The sequence below is a fragment of the Chinchilla lanigera genome, unplaced genomic scaffold, assembly GCF_000276665.1.
Source record: "Chinchilla lanigera isolate Chin_1 unplaced genomic scaffold, ChiLan1.0 scaffold00033, whole genome shotgun sequence".
Lineage (NCBI taxonomy): Eukaryota > Metazoa > Chordata > Mammalia > Rodentia > Chinchillidae > Chinchilla > Chinchilla lanigera.
Genome location: NW_004955434.1, coordinates 13355518 through 13380344, shown reverse-complemented (window position 1 = coordinate 13380344; position 24827 = coordinate 13355518). Strand labels below are relative to the sequence as shown.

The following is a 24827-nucleotide window of genomic DNA, read 5'->3' as shown; positions in this document are numbered from 1 at the left end:
AACCCAAAAAAAAAAAAAAAAAAAAAAAAAAAAAAAAAAAAAAGATTTAAATTTGGGAAGTATGAATATTTAGTTTTGAACCCAAAAGAAAGGAGTTGGTCTAGCACAGTTTTATGTGCATACATATATTAGTGTGTGTTTAGTTTTAAGTAAAAACATCCCATAGTTTAAGATTAGATGACAGGGAATCCCTAAATGAGAGTGTGTATGGGTTCATTTGTTCACTTGTACACATGCGTTTCTTGGTTTGATCACAATTAAGGCACCCAGTGTCTTTGTTTCCTCCTCTTGCCCAAAGGCTCCTCACAGTGAAAACCTTTAAATCAAGTTTGAAATCAGTTTATTTTGTTATTCACTCAGATACTTTTTTATAAGAGGCTCTCACTGTGTAGCTCAGGCTGGTCTCAAACTCATGGCAGTCCTCCTGGCTCAGCCTCCCAATTGCAGAATTATAGGCCTGCACCCCCACACATGCCTCAGATACTTTCTAGAGCTAAATTTTTTGAATTTTTAAACATGAACTTTGGAAGAAATTTTTAAAAAACTTTTTCCTGTATAGACATTATTTATCACTCATGGTAAACTTTTAACTCCAAAATACTGGTAAAGATGACGAGGGAAGGTAATTTCTTCTGTTTTGTTCCCCACAGTTGGATATTTTAGGATTGATTCCATTTTGGAATAGGATTCCAAAAATGGAATGAGTTTTGCACTCTACATATAATTGAATTTCCAATAATTAGTAAGATCACATTCATAATGTGAATCCTCAGATTTGGATCTGTACTTTTAGGGATATGGATTTTTTTAACAGCTTTGGGCATTAGGAATCTAATAGACTAATAAAATAAAAAATTATGGAAATATTAGGGTTTACTTCAGGATTATGTTATTCTATTTCACCTTTTGGTTTTTAGAGTGCCTAGGTTACTTTGAGCATATATCTACACATCCATTTTAGAGTCATTGATTGAAAGTTTGAAACATTATTACTATGAAAGTTTTTTTTTTTTTTTTTTTTTTGGCATTTTTCTGGTATCGGGAATCGAACTCACAACCTTGCACTTGCCAGGCAGGCACTGTGCCGCTGAGCTAAATCCCCAGCCCCTATGAAAATAATTTTTAAAAAATCATTGTGAACTTTAATTGGTGTTCTACTGCTACTCTTTGATAAGCAAATACTATAAGCCTTTTACAATCATAAAATCTCCTTAACCTGTTTCTTCATCTTTCTGTTTTGAAGCTGATAATTCATGTAGCATTTTTGAAAAATGATCAGTCTGAATTTTTTGCATGAAATTGACATTTGTGTATCAGGAGCTGAATTTCATTCTTTACTTCTTTCTGGGGATAAATGTTTGAAAATTAATAAACCTTAGAAATCCAAATTAAGAAGTGTTGTGGACTATTCATGTAACGTCCTATTTGTTTTAATGAATGTCAGTAAAAAAGACAAAAATAAAATATTGTTTTGAAGGTGATAGGTAGACACATGATCAATGTATTTTATGTAATAGTACTTTAAAACCTATTTATTATACCAAATATATTAATGAGTATATGTTTTTTTATATTAGGTTCCTATCCTGAGACCATAGCAGTATGTGCCTTGGACAAAGGTATGTATATTAAAATATATTCAAATGTTCTATTTTAATAAAGTATAAAATTTTATATTACTATTGTATGCTTAGAAACATAGAATTACATTCCATGTTCCTATATGGCACATAATATGCACTTTTATTCTTGGGAAATTATCATAGCAAGAAAATACCAGAATCAAAAGTTTAATTATCAAATATGTATCATAGCCAAAGTGAAGAAAATTGCCAGGTGTGGTGGTGCACACCTGTAATCCCAGCACTCGGGAGGCTGAGGCAGGAGGATTGTTGTGACCAGCCTGGGCTACAACGTGAGCTCGAGGCCAGCCTAAACTGCATAGCGAGAGCCTGTCTCAAAAAGACAAAACAAACAAACAACAAAAAAAGCAAAGTAGAGAAATTCTTAATCCATATAAACTATATTCAAAGAACTGTTATCATTAATGGCCTGTTAAGTCAAATAATGAAATTATTCAAATTTTGATACAAGGTATTTAACATATATTAATGACTCTGATGATAAGATCATTCAGATAGGATATACATGTATTATTTTAAAAATCTGTTTAGAAGTGTCTGGATTTTTGGTGAACAGAGAAACAAGTTAGAATTACATCATTTTGACAAGAAGAAACAGTCATGAAAATAAACAGACTGAGAGTTCAATTATACAGATGTACTATGTGAGAAAATGAAAGTGTAAATAAGAAACAAAATGTATACTAGACATGGTGAAACATGAAGAAAATATTCAAATCAAAAGATGAACTGGGTTGGGGAAGAAAAAAGAAATGTGAAATGAAGGAAAAATGGGAACAAAGCTTTCTGTAAATAGGAAAGGAAGAGGAATTGAAGGGAAGGTAAGGGAATGGGAAAAAAATGAATCAAGCTGTCACATACATGTACAAATTCCATATGCTGAATGTGAACATTATGCATATCTAAAAGGTATGGATAAATTTAATTAAAAAAGAAAGATGATGGGAATCATTCAGGGTTAATACATGATGCCTATTATTTCAAAGTGGAAAAGTTTTGCCAAAGAAGGCTAATATTAAAAGTATTGAAAAAGATGGCTAAGTATAACAGCTAAATCCTACAAGAGGCAGAAAAAGGATCTGTAGAATGAATACAAGTTACGAAGAAGAACCTGTGGGTACAGGGCAAGGAAACTCAGCTTCATAAGGATCCACAAAGGAGGAGGACCAACCAGAAAATAAATCCTGCACACAGGAGCAAGTACTTTCCAGGGCTTCTTCATGGGGAGGAAGTATCAAGAGAATACTACTTAAACCAGACCATTAAAGATTTAAATGAGTTCCAATATGAGACAGGAAAAGTTTCGGTATTAACTGTCTGGAGACAGTTAAACATTGAATAGTTTCAGAACATTGGATTACAGTTTCTCTAAAGCCCCTCTGGAGCACCTACCTCACTGTGGGTCCTTCCAACTCCACAAAAGGTGGTGAGACTATGTTCTTTATTTTTCTACATGCTGAAGTAATTTTATATTGAAAGAAACTTTGGGCATTAGTTTGTGGTTATGAGAAAATTATGGGTGTATGTACACATGTATATTTAAAAATTTTTATTAGTACATGTTTGCAGTACGTACTGTTTACATTCCTTGTGGTGAGCTGGCCCATTACATAAACATTTTAATTCCCCTTTCATCCCTTTCCTGTCCCCTTCTTAGTAATAACTGATGCCTATTCTGTTTCACACAAACATAGTGTTTGGAAACATATAACTTAACTATATACACATCTTTGTAATTTCATTTGACTCAAAACATACTGTACTCTTCTGCTATGTTATACTTCTTTGAAAAAATAAACCACCCTGTAAATGCATATGTGGATAATATTCTGAGATTATAAATTTGAGACACATTCCCAAATTTTTCTTGTAATTTTTTCTTAATGATTTTCAACCCTTGTTCAAAGACTGATGTGACTTGAGACCATCACGGAAAGCATGCCAGCCAACGTGTGCAGCTGGAGGGGATGGGAACAGCCCCAGGCAGAAATCTGTCTATGTCAGGCTTTGGTGTGACATTTGGCAGGGAACTTAACTCAACAACACGATGCAAATAATCTTGGTTTCCCATGGATGTGCAGCTTCAACCTTCAGCCTGTTGGCAGTTTTTACTACTCTCTTTGCCTGATGTTCCAGAGAACAAGAATGTTAGTGAATAGAAACTGGTATTTTCTAGGTATTCTCACAGTATAAGGAAGGGGGAGGGTCACATTTCTGAAATTGGACGTTCTGGGCTTAAAATGTAACCGGGACTTACCAGTTCTGTAATTCTAGGCAAGTTATATCAAATAGAAAATATATGGACTAATAGTTATCGTGGGGGTTATACAGGTACTGTAGTGGATTGATAACTGTTGGTCAATTTATAACCCCCAGCTGAACTGAGTAAGCGTGGTGCTGGGGGTGGGAGGCCCACCTGGGGATTGTTGCCAGCAGCATAACAGGCAGAACTGGAGAAGGAGAAGTAAGGCTGTTGGGAGCTGAGAAAGACTGTTGGGGGCTGGCAGAAACTGTAAGGAGCTGTTGGCTGTTTTGGAGGAGCTCATTATGCAGCCTTTCCTGGTGAACTTTGCTGTTTTCATCTCTGAGAAGCTCAGGACCTCGTTGGCACTGAGAATGGCTTTGGTTCACTTTGCAGGAGCTCTGGTCCTTACTTTGAGCATCACTTCCTGGCTCCGGAGGGGAAGATGGTGCATTGTCCATTTCCTGGAAAAACTTACTGCGTTGGCTTCCCTAATGGGAACTCAACCATCTCAATCATCAGAGGAGCTCGGGACCTCACTGTTGCTAAAGATGGCTGTGGTACCTTTCAGGGGAGCCCTGGTTCTTCTGAGCATCGCTTCCTGGCTCCAGTGCAGATCCCTCAGCCTGCTAGCCCAGATCCTTCATCCTGCTGGCACAGACTTCCTAAATTCCAGCACTGACTTTTGGGGGTTCCCAGAGCAGATCCGTGAAACAGAGCCTGCATGAGACATTGTCATGGGCCTCTAGTTGGATATGTGGGAGGCATTGTTATGAGCTTTAGGTCTTCAGCTGGACTCATGCAGGACATTTTCATGGGATCCAGGCCCTCAGCTGGATTCCCTGGTCTTGGTGTGTGGACAGATTTCCTGCACTCTTTTGTATATCATTCTTTGGGTTATTATTATAAATAATCATATAAAATATGTGTCCTGTATTATATATTGTGTCACCTTGCAAAAATAAGCCTGAAACCAACACAGGTACTAAATGACATAAGTGTTCTAGAGCAGTTCTTATTTTAGATAATACACATTTAACATTATTTCACTGCTTCTCACTTCTCTAGTGAGTTGAACGTGGTTTTAAACTTCATAATAATCATCTAAAATATCCTTTAAGTAGAAGAGTAATAATTTTAATGTATACTTGTGACTTAAATTATAGAAGCATGTGCAGTAATATTTGTGTATCTTTAAGTGGAAGCCACTGTTAGGATGAAAGAACTGCAAGTATCTTGATGTTGTTTTTAGTTCATTTTCGCAAGAATTCATGTGATACAAAAGGTATTTATGTTGCACAAGTGCTTTTTCTGAAGATCTTTGATTTAATTTTAGGTGATGTTAATGTGATTAAATGTAGGAATCATATTATAAACTGTAGATGGCTTAGAAAAATTATTCTTCCATACCATGTTAATATTAGCTTATTTCAGCAGTTTGGTAGCATCCTTTATAATACATCAAAATGTGTCATATAGTGTGATAGGTGCTCAGGATGATCTGTGCCTTCTAGGGAGTTACAGTACTACATGGGACAGAGACATGTAAGCACAACTTTTTAGCATAATGTGATAATACCTATGATAGGTGTTAATACAACAGGGAACATATACAAATTATATCTTATTGTTTTAAATTTATTTTATAGCAATTCTTTTTTATATTTTTAATTGAGAGAGGAAAAAATAAAAATATCAATAAAACAGAGTTTCAGATTAGGCTAGCAGGACAGTAACAATAATTAATACATTGCATACTGTTATCTGCATAGTAGTTATTCAAAGCACAAGATATAGGCATGAAATATTGTCCAAACAATATTAGCACAAACCTTTGTTTTCCGTGAACTAAGAGAAAGTAGTTGTGCAACTATCTTAACTATCTTGTGTGTGTATATATGTATTTTTTTCATTTGCCCATCCTTCCTTTCCTGTTTACCTCATTAAAGTGTTTCTTTTCTTTTGAAAAGTTTCCTTCTTATTTCCAGTAACTATTGCACATTTGGAATATTATTTACTTGTTCAGTTTCTCACACTAGTGAGACAATATGATGTTTATACATGTGGGTTTGATTTATTTCACTTATGAGTATGGTCTCAAGTTGCATCCATTTACCTATAAAACTCTCAAATTTATCCTTCTTTATGGCTGAGTAGCACTCTATTATATTAAAAATGCATATTTTTCAATCCATTCCTCAGTTGATGAGCATTTGAGTTGTTTCCAAGATTTAGTTATTACAAGTTGTACTGCTATAAATATGGGTGCACATATATCACTGTGGTATGATGTTTTTAATTCTTCTGGGAAGATACCAAGAAGAGGAATAGCTGGGTGAAATTCTGGGCAACAAAGACAAGTGAGGAGGCATCACAATCCCTGACTTGAAATTACACTGCAAAGCTACTCTGATAAAATTAACATGGTATTGGCAACAACAGCAACAAAAAAATCTGAAGATCAGTGGAACAGAATAGAAGATTGAGGCCTAGCTCCAAACACAGTAAGCCACTTTATGTTTGACAAAGAAGCCAAACATGTTCACTAGAAGAAAGGTCACCTCTAATAAATGGTGCTGGGAAAACTGGCTTTCCACATGCCAAAGACTAAAACTAGACCCATATCTATCACCATGCACTAAAGTCCAAATGGATCAAAGATCTAAATATTAAAACAGAAACACTAAATTTACTAGAAGAGAAAGTAGAAATTTGAACACAGGTGTAGGCAGAGACTTCATGAACAATACCCAGACTGCACAGGAAATGCTACAAAGAATCAACAACTGTGATCTTACCTTATTAAAAAGGCTTTGCACAACAAAGAAAATCACCAACAGAGTGAAAAGCCAACCCACAGAGTGGGAAAAAGTTATAGCCAGTTGTCCCTCAGGTCAAGGACTTATATCTAAAACATATACAGAATTGAAAAAATTTAACTCTCCAAGGTTTAAAGACCCAATCCAAAAATGGGCATCTCAGATGAATTTACACTTCTCAGATGAAGAAATATAAACAGCAAATAAATATATGAAAAAATGTTCAACATTACTGGTCATTCAAGAGATGAAAATTAAAACAGTACAGATTTCATCTCACATCAGAGAGAATGGCTATCATCAAGAAATCAATAACAAATGCTGGCAGGGCTGTGGGGGAAAAGGAACTCTTTTCCACTGCTGGTAGGAGTGTAGACTGATGAAACCACTGTGGAAATCAGTGTGGAGATTTCTGAAAAACTACCAAATATATTTTAATCCATCCAGCTTTCAGAAGATGTCCTAAAATTTGTTGTTGAGTTAGGCAAATATAAGGAATGTATAAAACATGGTGAGATGATATTAAGAGTAAAGGCAGCAAACCATAATGAATCTGTTGTGTGACTAAAGTAATGATGGTACTATTAAATCTATATTTGCAATTTGGAAGCTAAGTACTCACAACTTATTCTGTAAGTTATCGAGTTACAATACAGTTAGAAGATTGTACAGGTCTAAGATTTATATGTAAGGGTGTTTATCATAGTCCTGTTTATAACACAGTGAGAAACATTTTGAGTGTTAAACAATATGGAAATTATTTCAAACATTATGATATGTCTAATAAGTTAATAAAATTTGAGTTAATAAAATTCATGGTTTAAGGTTAGTTAACGAAGCATGTTCTTAAAAACAGACTCAACTTTGAAATAATTTATTAGCCTATCTCTTTTATACATGTGCTTTTATATACATTCATATAAAACACAAATACACAGAGAGATAAACACATACAGTACTACTGTTAGGGGACATGGTTCTAGGAGAACACTTGGCAAAAAGGTTGGAAAGAAACAAACAGCATCATTAACAGTGTTGTGGTAAGGGTTTACAAAGGAACAAATGGAACACATAATTTATAAGAATATTTTATACTGGGCTCGAGTCTGTGCTCGCCCACACCGCCACAGTTCCCAGCTGAAACGCTCAGAGAGAACCAGGTATTTCCCAGCTACTCCCTCAGGGCAGAGAGTGCACATCAGGACCCCGTCGCCATTACAGACGGAGTCCTGGCCTCCCTGCTCCCACGGCAGAGAGGCGGTTTTCATTCGGAAGCCCCAGGGTCTTCTCTGGCTGCGGGCGGGGCAAACAGACTCTCAACCCTGCACGCCCTGCGCGGAGTGAGCGAGTGCTCCAAAAGGTGCTGACCCGAGGTTTGAGTCTGAGCTTTGACTTTGTCCAGACCCCCTAGTCAGTCGAAGGCTGGGAAAGTCTGTGACCGATACCCGTCTGGGCTGCATCTGGTTCCTGTATGTGTCCTGATCTGACTGGAGACATAAATTCAGGTGGTTCACAAACTGTAGATCCTGCAGTTTGTGTCTGAATTATACCTATGCCCTAAATTACCTGGGGTCATAGGTCCACAGACTGGGATTGCCACACCAGTGCAACCCGAGTCAGGTCGTGCATGTGCCCTGAACTGCAAGGGGACACTGGATCAGTCGTTCGGCCATCAAATGACACAAGTGCCTGAGTCTGAGAACAGGGATAACTAGATATAAATCAAAAACTGCCGGAAAACCCGAGACTAAAGTAGCGCTACTCAGAGGTCACCCAGGGGCAAACCTGAACAACAAGAAAAGTAGGAACACTAGTAGTTTTGGCTGAGCAGCTACTGAAGAGGGAAACTGAGCTTTCTGCATCAGGAAGCAAGCATGCCAAAACAAAAGAATAAAACACAATCCCAGAACTCTACTCCAATCAGAACAAGTCAGGAGACATTGACATAGGAGAACTTGGTAAAGAATATTTTATAATAGTCACCCAAAGAGGCATATAAAAAGAGTGCAAGAAATCTGTCCACACACTACAAACCAAAAAAAATCCAGCTGAGGGCCTGGATCCCATATCAATGTCCTTCATGAGCCCAGCTGAAGACCTAGAGCCCATAACAATGCCTCCCACAAGTCTATTGGAGGCCTATAGGCCCTGCATTACAAGTCTCATGCAGGCCTCTTCCAATGATCTGTGCTGAGAAAGCCCAAAGGGCAATGGTGGAAGCTAGAAAGTATGTTATGTGGCAGCGGGATGAAGGATCTGTGCCGGCAGGCTGAGGGATCTGCACTGGAGCCAGGAAGTAATGCTCAAAGTAAGAACCAGAGCTTCCCTGAAAAGTACCACAGCCATCCTCAGCAACAGTGAGACCTGGGCTCCTCCAACCATGAGAACAGCTGAGCTCCCATCAGGAAAGTCAGCACAACAAGCTTCTCCAGGAGACTGAGTAATGCATCATCGTTCCCTCTGGAGACAGGAAGTGATGCCCAAAATGAGGACCAGAGCTCTTCCTAAGTGAACTGTGGCCATTCTTACTGATAATAAGCTCCCAAGCTCCTCTTCAGACGAGAACAGCCCAGTTCATCAGGAAAGCCGGCAAGACAAACTCTTCCAGGAAAACCAACAGCTCCCTACAGCTTCCCTAACAGCATCTCCAAAAGCTCCTCTTCTTCCTCTCCAGTTCCGCCTCTTATGCTGCTTGCAGAGATCCTTGGGAGGGCCTCCCACACCCAGCACCACGCTGGTTCAGTTCAGCTGAGTGTTACATGTTGATCACCAGTTGTCAACCCACCGCAAACAGTGATTATCTCTATGTGATTGGCATATGTGTGAGTTCTAGTTGTTTCTTGAAACTTCAGCGCATGCCTTGCATTTCACCGGATGAATGTGATGAACTTTCACACGGCTCCCATGATTCCTGACTCCTAATGTCCATATTCTCATTCCTTTCCCTCTAGTGTAGGTGGAGCCTCTGGTTTACTCCTTCTGAATAGATGATGGCTTCAGTGACAACATTCACTCCTGTGCCATTACAGTATGCGATCAGGATGATGGCATGACAATTCTGAGTTTGTCACATGATATAAAACTACATCTTGTTAGCAAATTCATCCTTGCTCTCCCCTTGGCCACGAAGAAGCTACCTGCTCTGCTGTGAGAGGGTCTATGGACACTGCCCCATCACAAGGCATCATCCAGGGGGTCAGGGGAGTTGCAAATGCAGAGAACAGCCTCTGGCCAATACCCATCTAGAAGCAAGGTCCTAATCCTACCATCATAAGAAAATGAATTCTATCAACAATCTAAGTGAACTTGAAAGGAATATATTCCTATATTGGGTACAGACACAATCTAGCTGATCCCCTAATTGTAGCCTTGCAAAAGACCCAGCTGAGCCATCCTGGACCTGCCCATGAAAGCTGTGAGATGATAAATGTATGTTTTAAGATGCTACATCTGTTACTCAACAGATCAAACTAAATGCTCTGGGCTGAACTGTAAAATTTACATGTGGAAGGCCTAATACCCTGTATGGATACATTTAAAGATAGAGTTCTTAGGAGGCAATAAGTATGAGTTAAGGTCATAAAGGTGGGATCCAAATCTCATAAGATTCAATTATGAGGAAGAAAGGGAGAGAGAAAGTTCTCCTTTAACTCTCTTGTTCTGAACAAACACAAAAGACAGAGATCCTAGGTACACACAGCAGGTGCATATAAACCAAGAGAAGAATTCCAAGTGAAGTCTAGCTTGTTGGCATCTTGATCTTGGCCTTCAGTCCCACAACTGTTGGAAATTTGTTCTGTTTAAGCCACACAGCCTATTGTGTTTTGTTCTGGTAATCCAAGTTAATAAAAATAAATTTAGATGTAAAATTACTATTTAAAATATGGAGGCAGCTTTGAGCTTGGTAGTGGATAGAGGCTGAGAGAATTTTTAGGTATGTACTAGAAATGTGGGCAACTCTGATGGATCTCAGACAGAAACAAGGAGCGTGTTACTATTTTCAAAAGAGAACAGGGAGGGCATGTTTATTATACAGTGACGGTAAGTATGATTGAATTGTGTTCTACTGTTCTGAGGCAGGTCGTGCTTGTGAGGAAAGAGACTACTGAGCTGAGGAGATTTCTAAGCAAAATGTGGAAAGAGTCACTTGGTTTCTCCTGATTGTTTCTCATAAAAGATTAGAAGAGAAAGAAGAATTGAATAAGGGATTTTCAAGCAAAACCTCAACTAGTACTTAAATATTTGGAAAAGTGTCAGTCATTCATTTTATAAAAATATAAAAGTATATTCTGAAGAGAACACCAAAAGTTTGCTGAACTGTCATTTGCTAAAGAGCTTGTGGAATTCTATGAGTAGAAACACTGCCTGTTTGAACTCAAGGGATATAACTGGGACAAAATGAAGGAAGGCTGTTGAATATTTCAGCTTTAACAGGATGGGATAATAGTTATTCAGCTACAAACGTACTGCTCTTCCAAAAAGGGGAAATGACATCAAAGCTTATTGAGAAGTTTCAAGGCCACTGTCTCAGTGTGAACAGGTCAGATGATCTCTGTCCAGTGTCTTTTTTTTTTTTTTTTTTTTGGTGCCGAGAATCAAACTTATCATTGCCAGGCTTGCCAGGCAAGCACTTATGCTGCTGAGCTATATCCCTGGCCCCTCTGCCCAGTGTCTTCAGGGCAAGGCAGGGCTGCCCTGTGGAGTGGTGAGGAGAGGGTCTGGGGGCTGTGGGACCCTGGCTGATACCCATTAGAGCAATGCTACCTCCTTCATTTTAGACTTCCCATTATCCAGAACTGTAAGAAAATATCTTTAAATGTACTTTGTGTGTGACATTTTAGGAGGCTAACACACCAGTGCAGTGAAAATAAAATATTATATTTAACCAACATAAATATATAGAGGGAAGAGAGGGCAAGAGCTTGAAATGAATCCCAGTTTTTGGTTAAGCAATTGGAAGTAATTTAATTTAGTTCATGTAAAAATACAAGTAAAAAATAGAACCAATTTGGGGGAGTGGTAATGAACAGTTTTATATTTTACTGTAATTCAATTTTTATTGAGGAATCATACATTCATGTGCAGTTGTAAAATGTAAAATAAAGAGTTCTTGTATTCTTTGACCAGTGTTCCCCAATGTAACATTTTATAAAACTATATGGTATTATCACCACCAGGATATTGGAACTCATACAAACCACTAATATTGTTCAAATTTCCCCACTGCTACTTGTAATTACTTCTAAATTCTTTATACAGTTTTATCACCAAGGTAGGTTTATGTATCTACCACTAGGCACTATGTAGTTCTAACACTACAAGAGTCCCTTATCATGCTTTTTTATAATTGCAACTACCATCCTTCCATTTCCCTGTTTGTAAAATTTTGTTACTTCAAAAATCATAGTTCTACAGTGATACAGCCATACCCATATTTATTTTTTTTTTATTTTTTATTTTTTTTGGTTTTTTTCCTGTACCAGGAACCGAACTCACGACCTTGCGCTTGCCAGGCAGGCGCTTTGCCGCTGAGCTAAATCCCCAGCCCCAATACCCATATTTATTTAGTGGAGCATACAATTCACAACAGCTAAACGCTGGAAATAATCTAGATCCTCAATGCGAAACTAATTGATAAAGAAAATGTGGTGTATTACATGTTAGAATATTGCTCAGCCATAAATAAATGAAATCATTTCATTTGCAGGAACATAGATGGATCCTGAGACCATAATGTTAAGTGAAATAAGTCAGACACAGAAAGATAAATATTCCGTGGTTTCTCTTATATGAGAATAATATAGATCAAGTTTATAATCATAATCTGAAACTAAATTAACCAAACAGAAGTTCACTTAATGAAGAAGGGTCTATGAGTTTTCCAAGCTTACAAGGATCCAACTCAGCAATTTCTGGATTGTGGGGGCTCTTGGAAGAGAGATTAAGATCACAACGAGCAGTTGTTAGTCACTTCTTACATACCAGCTATAGATTGATGTGTTAATATCAATAAATAAGCAGCTTGTATGGGTAAAGCCTGACTGAACACCACCCTGGACTGTATGCATATTACTGTAGAGTCTCAGAAGATCTGATGAGGAAAAGAATGACTACGACAAAGGAGTAAGAGAGCTTTCTGTTCAAAGATAGAAAAAAAAAGAATTGTTTACCTTTTAGTGTTTTTACAGTAGAGATCCTCAAAACAGTCTTGATAAAAGGTCAGAAAATGAAGATATAAAACAATATATATATTTTTTAATTAAACACCATTCCCTGCCCAGCTCCCTGACTGACAGCTACCTTAATTACCATTTGGGGCTCTATATTTGGGGCTCCACCAACTCTGCTATTTTCCAGCCTGTGGCGCAGCAGAGCATGGCAGGGACCCAGGATGGGACAAAGCTGCTCACCCCGTGGCAGCGAGGAAACGGAGAGAAGAGCCCAGTGCTTCAGTGTCCTCTGCCAGGACACAGCCTCCGGGCTCCTAAGTGCTTCACCCAGCTTCCGCCTGCTAAGGAAGCCACCACCTTCCAATGGCACCAGTAGCTGGGAACCAGTTCTTGTAAGCCTTTGGGGAACACTTCAGATCCAAACCGCATATGTTCTGATTATTTCAAAATTTCAGCCTCACGTCCATTAGGCACAGCCTCTCTTTGTCGAGGCATGGGATAACTTGATGTCCTAGTTGCTTTGAGACTGTAGGTGATGACAGCAATAGGGTGCAGTTTGGGATGGATACAACTGAGAAAATGCAAGAGGCGTGTCAGAATTCTCTGCTTTTTGTATCTCTTCCTTTTTTCCTGATGTTATTTGTTGAGATTTGAGTGAGGAAGGAAGGCTATCGTATCTTCATGTGTTATTCTTCATGGCAAGTTGTTGGTTGTCATTTCCGCTCTATCCTTGGATGCCTATGCTTGCTACAGGCATCTGGGACCCCATGCGTTCCAGCTGACCTCTCTGCTCCTCATGCATTGAGTAGCTCTTCAGATCACCCCTTAATGGCTGCTTCGCTATGGCTGCCTAGTGTGGCAAAGCTGCCTGAGTTCTCGCCTCTTTTTACCCATCCAGTCCCCCACCAGCCTCCATCTGCAGGCCATAGACAGACTTTACAAATGAGGGCATAGGAGGTTCCCTGTTGCTTACATTAAGATAAGAATTGCCTTAAACCAAAAGTAAGCATTAATAATGATACAGAAATTAATTGAATGGAGTAAGAGAGCCTCTAATGATTAATGTCTTTCTTCATGTGCAAAAAGTGGTATTTTTACTCAGTAAGGAACATTAAGTCTGATGATGTTGGCATATATGATTGTTTGAGCTACTTTTCCTCACTTTGGATTATGTGGGGACATTTCCCCAGCAATGACAGAGGTTCACCAGCACAAATGGTAGGAGGGGCAATCCGGATGTAAGCTCTAGGATGGTGGGATCAAGTCAGACCATCCAGGAAATGACTCCAAATGGGCTCCTCATGATGCAGAGAGGGAGGTGGAGCCCAGTAATGACAACAGGATGAAGGGAAACATGGGAAGCAGAATTCTTGGTTAGGACGAGCAGAAGAGTTACAGGTTTAGGCATGCTTGGAAGGATGCATTCACATGTATGTCTTGCATGCTTTTTAAGAAAGTTCTGATAAGTATATTCAGACTTAGATGGGGAAACTGTCATAAAGCATATATGTAATACATGACAGGTAAATTCAGTTTTAATTAATTGCAACACCACCATCTATGAAATTATAATGGCTAACATACAGAAGAGGGAACAGGATTATGTTATAGGCTGGTTTTGATCAAGGGGGAGGTAGTTATTTATAATAAATTCTTGCTCTAATTTCAAACTGATCGACTTTTCTGACAGTATCTATCTTTTCTATTGAAAAATAGCAAACCAAAATTAAGGCACAAAATTAACATAAAACAGCAATTGGCTTTCAGATTTAGAAATTTAGTGTTTCCAGTTTTGTTTTGGTTTTTATGAGAAACTGGAAGTCCAGAAACTGCTGTGCAAAAATCTGCTGATGTCAAAAGTATATTCTGTTACATTATGAAATTTGAGTAGTTTAACATGTACAGAGAACTAGTTTCGATTACATGAAACTTAACTAACGAGTCAATATTAAGCTTTTTTAGGGGAAATAAAAGACAAAGTTGATTATTTTCCTTATTCTAATATGAACAATTGATTAGGAAATAAATATAAAAAAAATCCTATTAAACTGCCCAGTCTTTATTATACTGCTTGTTCCTGTGGAGTTTTGCTGGAGTCCTAAGTAGACCATCCAAGTTAAAATTATTCTGTAATAAATATTCTTTACATTGCTTTAAAGAAAAGAGCCATGCCTCACAGATATTTTATGAAACATATTTTCCAGAAGTTCTGTAAGTAAAATGTATTCCGTAAGAAAAGTTACTTGAGAAGCTAAACTTAATACACACCTATACATTATATCATTGAATATTTAGTATCTTGTATTTATAAACAGGACAAAGACAGCCTACACTTTTTGCTGTAAAAATATCTTAATTTTGTGTAATCTGGAAAACATATGAAGTCAACAGAGCCATGTGACAAGCAATACATTGTAATAGCTAAGAGCGTGATTTGTCGGGTTAGATTGGATTTGATTCCCTGCTCAATTATTTTTTTAAAACTGAGGTAAAATTCACTTACCATAAAATTAACCATCTTAAAGTAACAGTTAGGGGGAATTTATGCTTTAAAAATGTATTTACAACCTCTACGTACTTCCAAAACATTTTAATCTCCTTAACAAGAAACTCCACACACATTAAAAATAACATCCTTCCCCCTTCCCACACCAACTTGCTCCATCATGAATAAATTGCGTAGACTTTCTGTTGCCCTCCTTGAGACTCCAAATCCCTCAATAGTTCTGTGCACGCAGTCATGACTCTGACTTTATATAGTTAATATAATTATCATAAGAATTCAATTAAGTAATCCATGTCATAATCTTAGAACATCATAAGCATTAAATACGTGTTAGATAAGACAATAAACTTAACTGTCTCTTTTGCACACAAAGGGACTCATGTTGTAGAAATGATTCTCCAGGAAATTCAGACACAAGATGTGGAAAGAGCAGAGAAGGGCTGGAGAGACATCTTAGATGCTGAGGAATCTCCCATGACTCTTTGGTGCACCACATGACTGACAGTTACAACTCATGCTTGTCTGTGTTTCCCATAGTGCTTTTGGCTAAAGTGATTTGTGACAGAATTTAGGGTAGAGGCACAGTAAAGAAAGGAAGGAGCTTTTGAGGTATCCATGACCTGAAAATAAGAGATGAGAGAGGCTGTTTCTGCGTGGGGGGAGTGGTCCATTTCTTCAAGTCAAAATGAATGACTAACAGCTAACAGCAGCTCTAATTTGGGTCTGGTTAGTTTTTAATTGATCTGATGAAATCATGGGATGTTTAAGAGTATCATAGACATGGAGAAACAAATGATAAAGAAGTGTAAAGTATAATGCAAAATTGTGTATAAGTATATTTTATATTTATTTATGCAAATACATGTACATTTAATTATAGGTATAATCTTATCTAAATGGAGTCATATTCTACATTAAGCGCAGAGCTCTAGAAAAAATTTTATGAAAATGTGAGTGGTAATTGCTATGCTGCATCAGAACCTCAGGTGTTCTTCATTTGCCTCCGTATTCTTTTTGTTTTTTTTCATTTTGTTTTTCTGGTACCAGGAATCGAACTCACAACCTTGCGCTTGCCAGGCAGGCACTGTGCCACTGAGCTAACTGCCCGGCCCCTGTATTCTTTTTATAATTGTTGAATTCCCACATGCCTATGTCCTGACTTGCTAACAGAAGCAAACCGGCAAAGCTGCGCCCATAAATGGTAAAGAAGCATCACAATAGTACTTTGCTGTTTGACTCAGTTTTTCTCAATAGTGGCAGGAAGGACAAACCACTAGAAAAATGTCCAAATGATTGTGAACTTGAAACAGATTGGGTTGCCTTCAGGAAAACACAGAAGAATGAATAAAGGTGCCCTACTTCCCTCATACATCCAAATTACCCTGAATGCTGATAACACACAGCAAGCTAGAGCTATCAGTTCCAGACTCATGTCCTTTTAGTCCAACGTACCCCAGTTTTTCCAAAATTTCTATTTTTACCTAAGATATGATTAACTTCCAATTCTTTCAGAAGGAGGACAGAAATAATAGTGAGTTTGTAGGGAAAAGATGGCTAATCACCTCCTGCTAAACAGAGCAGTTCAGCTTCTTGCTCTTGATTTTCTGTAGTTTCTCTGTACTTTACCTTATAAATCAAAGGAGGCATGCTCAGAGCTCTCACACCTGAGTATCATATCAGGAATCATCTGAAGATCTCGCTCAACATGAAACATTCCGTATTTCCTGAGTCTGGCACCTTAGACCACTCAGCCATCCTGACACCCACATTCCTTGTTTCTTAAGACATCTCTCAGAGGTGCTTGTTCATGCCCAGAATAGGATCTGTGACTCTGAATTTGTAATATAGCAGGTTATGCAGAAGCAGGTTATTCATAAATTATCCTTTGAAAAACACTGTAAATATTAAAGTCTTCAACATCTGATGCGCTAAGCAAACCTGTTATTATGAAAAAGAAATTACTCCAGTCATTTTCTTGTAAAAGCCTCTGTAATTCTTTCTGGTACCTTTCCTTGAAAATGTGTTTGGAAATTCAGTTACAACATGACCACTTCTCCGTCATGGTAATCACATGGGCCTTCTCCAAATGCAGAAGGAACTACATAACTTTTCATTCCCTTCCATTACAGCATTCATGATAAGTAGAAGAATTAAACCTTCCATTTATATTTTGTGATAAGGTTAATGTTATTTCAACAAACTAGTCTTCTTAGCAATAAATGACACTTTAGTATACAGCATGCAAGAGAAATATAATATTTAATTATGTAGAGTATATGTAGTTTAGATTTTTCTCTTTAAAATGTCTGAAACATGCTAACACATTTTCCACCAAATATCTCTGTGAAGCAGACAAGAGCTGCTATTATTTGTCACCATTTGCAGTGAGATTGAATCACTGAGCTATTAAGTAACTTGAAGAGGGTCACAGAGTCCATAACTAAGTCAAAACAAGCACTCCATCTCCCGGTTCCTTGATCAGTAATTCTCTCAATTCTTTCAAGAGATATATGCTGTTGTGTGTATCTTTTCCTGTGAGTTTACAAGGAATACAATTTTGTGGGAGCTTCTTCACTGTGGGGCATGTAATAATGTGTACCATTTGGAAGGTTGGAAGCTGGAAGGGAGAAATCATATTTAAAGGCACTGTTTATTTTTCAGAAATGATTTTTTATGTTCCTCAAAATTATTTTGTCCTGGAACCCTGTTTCACTTTAAATGGTCTTCCTTTGGTTTGGTTATGTTTGTGATGCTGGTATGCTGCTGTTGTTCTTTTCTTTTTTTCTCATTTACTGCTCTCTTTAAAATTAAGTTCAAAGAATTGCACAGCTCTTCTACTCCACTTAATGTATTCATTCATGAAACTAATGCTTATTCAGCTATATACGGCAGCATTGTGTTAATAAGCAGGCATAGTCTTTTCCCTCAGTTTATGCACGCTAGTAAAGAAGCATAAATATTATTTAATAACAGCTATAGTAGAGGGAGGTGTTAGATATAAAATGAACTTAAAAGAAGAATCCTTTGATCTATTTGTAGAAGTCCAGGAAGTCTTCTCAGAAAGTGGGATCTTGAGCTAGGTTTTGCAGAAAGGGAAGAAATTATGGATTCAAAGGCAGCGTGGAGTATGTGAAGGGGAAGGCAAAGTGAAAGCCTAACTACGATGCAGCCATATTCCATCTGAGATATAAATCAACGCCTCTGGATTTACAATTCAGAAGTCAGATAATTGCAGGTATAATTTTGGAGGGAACGTGCATCCTATTGGAATTCTGATTTTGGAGATCAGTTAACTCCAAAGTAAACACTTTGGATCCCACAAACACATATGACCTTGAGTGCCATGAGACTACCTCATTAAACGCACTGTAATTCTGGTAGCCTGGTGACTTAGAAACTCAGATCTTTATTTGTCTTTAATTGGGTGCAACCAAACACAGAGAAACTAGCATTTTTCAATCATAAAACTAAAGAAAGAGGACAGGCCCATCCTAGATTGGCTGTACTTGCTTCAGCCTGAAGGATATTCTTGCAACCAAGCAGAAAGCCTGAAAGTATAATGGAAACACTGACAGACACTTAACCATGTCAGCTCTGCTGGGTACAGTCACAATTCGCTTCATAATACAAATTGATACGCTGTCCAGAGGGGTGCCGGCCTTGGTGTTATTGAGTATCTTTTGAAAAGTTCTGTTTCTGGGCTATGAGCTGAATAATGAACCCGAATGATTCTTTCTGGAATGCATTTTAAACTGGGCCCTTCAGTAACCATGGTGGTGTCCTTAGGGCTGGCAACATGAAAATGTCCTATAAATACTGGAAATGTACAATAATAAACCAAAGTGAAAAAAGCAAATGCAATGAGACAAAGTTTGTTGTATCAAGAGTCTTATATTTCTTCCCACAAAACCTACTTAAAAGCTGGCCAGATCAGAGGTCAAGGGACAGGGGCACTTGCTTTAATTTAAGTGGGGTTAGTCGTTAAGCAGGGAATGAGTACATTCTGTATTTGCAAAATCAGGCAGAGAGCCAGAGTTCAGCCATCCCAGTGATCTTGTTGGCCGGAGTGTCCTATGTTTTCTTTATAATGCGATGCAAATCACTTCATATGAGGTAGCTGCATTGCCAAACACCATTTAGGGCTTTGATGACTTGTTCTAGAAAGGTCCTGCCAGGTCACTTTTAATGGATCTTATAAACAATGTAAAAAGATTTCTCTTAAATGTGTTATACAGCTAATAATTTGAGTGTAAAAATAGTGCTTCTTTATCTCCACTGCTGTAACCCTCCTCCCATGTAACTTTTCAGGTTTCTTTATTGAAAATGTTACACAATGTCATTTTCTTCTGTCTGGATCCGGGTTCTCCTCAGCCTTGATCTTAAGATTCCGTGTGCAAAATGAGAGTTCTGATAATAGCAAACGCTCCACAGAACTTAGAAAATAACGCAGGATTTTGAAAAGCATAGTCAATTTTTGACAAAAAATTAGAGGACAAGGATAGTAGTGTCAGTTCTTCCAGTGTAAACTATATAACCTTGAGTTCGCTATAACCTCTACGGGCCTCAATTTTCTCATCTCTAAAATGAAGGTCATGACTATCTCCTATGTCCTTAAATGTTGTGCCATGGTACCATTTAAGCCTACTAATGAATTACTTAAATATTGAAGTCTACATTAAGCCTTATGGAAAAGCATAACTGGCAAGATTTTCCTCTCAATTACTTGTGCTAATAGGGGCCAAAGTGGCATGGATACTTTAAATTCATAGATAATCCCCAAACTTCAATTTAGCTAAGTGTTCCAGCCTCCTCTCCTGCCAAATCATTTACAGGAGATTCAAGCAATTAATACACATTGACTGGTCTGAGATTTATCTCCTTTACAACTCCTGCTCTGCACTCTGCCTCAGCACCAGAATATTTTAATAACTGAATTTCCAGAAGTAGAAATGAGAAATAAATCAACTGTAATTGTTGCATGACCCAACTGGTTATGTTACAAAATATTGACCACTGTTTTTAATAATTATTTAGTACTTTCCTATGTCAGGTGCTTTACAAATCACATTATTTGAATGATACAGTCACTTGGTTGGTGGGTACAGGTATTAGTTTCCTAGAGCTGCCATGGCAAATATCACAAGTTAAAAGGCTTAGACAGCAGGAATGTATTGTCCCATGATCCTGGAGGTGAGATGCCTGAAGTCAAATTGTCAGCAGTGGTGGCTATTTCTGCAAGCTATGGGGAAGCAGGCATTCCATGCTCTTCTCCCAGATTGTGGGGATTTGGTACTTGTGGACACTCCTTGGCCTGTAGATGCATCTTTCCAACGATTGCCTTCATCCTCATGTGGCATTTTGCCCGTGTCTCTGTTCTTTACACGATGTTCTTTTTATGAGCACTCCAGCTGTATTGATGCACAGACCTACCCTACTTCGATGGGACTATATTTTATTCTTTTTTTTTTTCTGGTACTGGGAATCGAACTCACAACCTTGCACTTGCCAGGCAAGTGCTGTGCCGCTGAGCTAAATCCCCAGCCCTATGGGACTATATTTTAACTTGAGCACCTCTGAGAAAGTTCCCACTTCCAAGTCAGGTCCTTTCTGTGGTACTGATGGTTAGGACTTCAAACTTATCTTTTTTCCCCTGAAACAATACAATCTGGAAGAGGTGGCCCTTGTTTCCTCATTACAGATGAGGCAACCAAGATTCTAATGTGGAATTAATTCACCTGAGGTCAACAAGCCAGTCAGTGATGCAGTTGGAACTCTTGTCCACATTTGATGACTTTGTTTTCTGTTTAGCAAATAACCTTGGTGTTCAGAAAGAAGACAGCTCACACCAGGGCCGGGAACACTGAAAGTAATCATTTTGGTAACTTCCTGGCATAATGGGTTGGCACCACTGGACAGTATCCAAGTTTCTGAAGGCATCAGAGCTAAACCTGCACCACTATTAATTCTTTAACTCTGATCTTTGACAGAGATTAAAAAATAAATTAGGAAAAGCCTGGAATCCAAGCCACCTTAGAGGGAACTCTAAGAGAATAATATGCAGTGTTCCTGGGAAGTCCAATAGAAATGTATTCCTGAAAACAGATTTTTAAATGTTCACTATTTACTTCAAGGAGATTTAAAACCATCTTGGAGCATCTTTCCCTTTGTTTTATTGAGTGGGTATGAGTGTGTATGTTTTATTCCAGGATCAGTGTCCTGGGGCAGGAGAGGTCCCACAACCATTCTAAACTTGTATAGCATTGCACTGGAAGATCAAATTTAATTAACACCATATTTCTGAATTTTTTTCTTACTGATTGCTTTAATGCCTTTTAACATCCTGTGATGATTCCTGCATATGAAGCTAACTGAATATTCATTAATCAGGCTCTGCCCCAAGTATCTCCATTTAATATCTTATATGGAAATTTAATAAAGCAGAACCTTGAGTTGGAGGAGGCATATGGGCTTTAGGAACAAGGGGAGAGAATGCACAATTTCAGGAATGGGGTAAATAGGGAAGTTTCAGTATGTTCCTGAGCTCCTGGAATTCTGACATTGTTCCAACCAATAATCCCTACTTTCTTACTAATTTACTTCAAGGTTTCTTATCAGTGGTTGAAAATCTTTCATATATTAGCGACTCCAAGCAGTTTGTTACACTTTCACTTATGCTAGTAGGTTTTGTTAATTTTTTTAATGCAAACTTTTGTGGAAAGTTAAGTACACAGTTGGATGTGAATCTCTTTCATTCACCATTTGTCTCAAAGAGCCCTCATCTGCTTTATTTAACATGAGAAAAGTAGCAGCCTTGATAAAAAGCTGAATACAAGGGAAAGAAAAGTAGTTGAAGACCATATTTTCAAAGGAATGAGAATTCATGGTAGAGACATCTTGGCTTAGGTTATACCTGGGAGAGTCTATTAATTTCCTTTTAATGAAATTCTAGAATGGATGTTCAGTCTATTTATTTGCAGCTATATTTTTGGTTTGCTTAATAATTGAATAGCAAAAGTCCAATTTTCTTTCTGTAATTCTAGCTGCATTATTTTATTTTGAGCATCTCAATAACAGATGGATAAAATACATAATTGTTAGAATAATTTCAAACATCTAAAAAGTCATGTCTGATTGAATTTAGGGTATACACTGAGAAGAGGAATAAAGCAGTTGACATATTGGTAAAATACGGGCAATTTGTGCTAGTAATGGTTGATAAATCAGCATTACTGTTAAGTAGACCAGATTTATAATTAATCAGATGGAACTAAATTGTTCATAGTTATTATCAGTTAAAATCTTTGTCTTCAAAATCCCAAAGATATTTATGACATGTATATGTATTTCATTATTTCCCACACATTAATCAATATATAATCACCATTTATTATTTTATATCGGCAGTGACAATATGTTGCTGGCTATTTGAAGTTACCTTAGCTGAGTCTACAGTTTAGTGGATTTTCTTCTTCAATTTTTTGTTTTACTTTAATAGATGAAGGGGAATAGAAGGAATACAAGTTACTGAACTGAGGGCTGTTCAAATAACTGTACTTTTAACTTTTGTTGTCATGAAGTTTCCAAATAAGTTGGCATAATAATATTAATACAGATCCCTTCCTGAGGCCTTCCTTCAAACAATTTAGGACACACAGAAGTGACTTATTGTTAGAAAGTCGTGCTTTCTCCACTGACCCTGAGCTGTGTACAGTCTGATTCCTCTGTAGAACTCCCCTTATTCTAGAGTCGTGAAAGGAATTAAGACAATTAAGCAATGATTTACATGATAATATGTATCTCAATGTCATCCAGTATTATTATCACTGATCTTAGAGTTTAGGAAATGAATGTATAAAACCTATTCCTCCCCTTCTGAGTTTCAAATCAATTCAGAATTGAGACGCAGGAAACAAAGCAATGGAGATTAAACAGCCAGTTTTATTATAAAGATGTTTGGAAATTGTGGTTCGAAAGGGTGAAAGGCCTTAATACCCCACCACTGATTTGAGCACAGTTTTCACTAAGCATAATGGCAGAATGGGGTGTAGTTATAAAATGACGTCAGAGACATGGGGATAGAGGGAGACTAAAAGGCACTGAGAGAGTTAAGAGCCAGGAGGGGCCTGAGCTGGATGTGTTGGGTGTCTTCTCCAAACTCGGGGGTCAGAGGAGCGGGGAGAAGGACTAGATCAGTTGTGGCGAACCTATGGCACGCACGCCGCAGTGTGCTGTTTGTTATCATTGAAAACTCTAAAAGGTTCGCCGTCACTGTGCTAGGCTGTTGCTCTGGTGGAGATTTCCATAGAAACGAGAGGGCAGGTGAAAAGGGGAAATAATGCTCAACACCCTCAAGCTAATAACTGTCTTCACTTACAGGTTTCATTGTACTACTGGTTTGCCCCTTCTCAAGTTATCATTGGCCATGGTCTTGAGTCGGGACTAAGATATTACACCATAAATGAATATCAGTGTACACACAATAATAATATAAATCTGTGATCCAAAGTTCCAAATATGAATAGCATAATCTTTCCATTATCAAACTTCTAGAAATTGATAAAATTAAATCACTTGCTATGTAAAAGTCTATGCAAATCAAAATCCAAAATTTCTAAATTAAAGTCCAAAGAAAGTCAAGTCCAAAGTCAAATTCCTTGGCTCATCCAGCCAGTCATATGACTTCTTTTCCGTTGTTTTTTTTTTTTTTTTTTTTTTTCTTCCGGTACCAGAACTCATGACCTTGTGCTTGCCAGGCAGGTGCTTTTGCCACTGAGCTAAATCCCTAGCCCCATATGACTTCTTTTCTGAATATTGCAGGTGAATTTAGCAGCTGTCATTCACTAATGTTGATAACTAGTAGTTTTTTTAACACCAGTAAAATATTCCTCTATATAGATGTACCACCACCCTGATTTTTTTTGTGGTTTTTATTACTTTAGTATCTCTTACAATATGTCCTGTAGCTTCGCCTCTGTCAGATCCATTGAATCATAATGGACACGATCTTTTGTTCTCTTTTCTTATCCTCTCTTCTGCTGCTGCCCTTGTTTTTAATAGAATTGGTTCTAAAGAAACTGTAGTTCACAATAAAATGTGTGTGAATTTGTTGAACATGTCAATGGGTCATTGTTAATTTTATTTTATTTTATTTTATTTTTTATTTTATTTTTTATTTTTTGGTTTTTCTCCGGTACCAGGAACCGAACTCACGACCTTGCGCTTGCCAGGCAGGCGCTTTTGCCACTGAGCTAAATCCCCAGCCCCTCATTGTTAATTTTTAATTGTTACTCTTAGGAAGAAAAATGGTGGCGTGGGCATTTATACCAATATGCAATCATACCGTTCATGTGGAGCTCTCAATTCTTTAGAAGTGCAGAGAGTTAATAGGACAGGCAAACTTACTACAACACTAGGTTTACATGTGCCAAATTTAGAAAGCAGCAAGCC

General features: G+C 37.8%; 1 protein-coding gene across 7 annotated transcripts in view; it reads left to right on the top strand.

The window, feature by feature from the left end:
* The window catches only part of Ptprd (protein tyrosine phosphatase, receptor type, D), a 2098812-nt gene that overhangs the window by 752292 nt on the left and 1321693 nt on the right, over positions 1-24827 (top strand). For all 7 annotated transcript variants that reach the window (XM_013516335.1, XM_013516328.1, XM_013516331.1 and 4 more), the window contains exon 5: positions 1578-1619. The gene's annotated coding sequence lies outside the window, so the exon portion shown is untranslated. The remainder of the gene's footprint in view (positions 1-1577; positions 1620-24827) is intronic.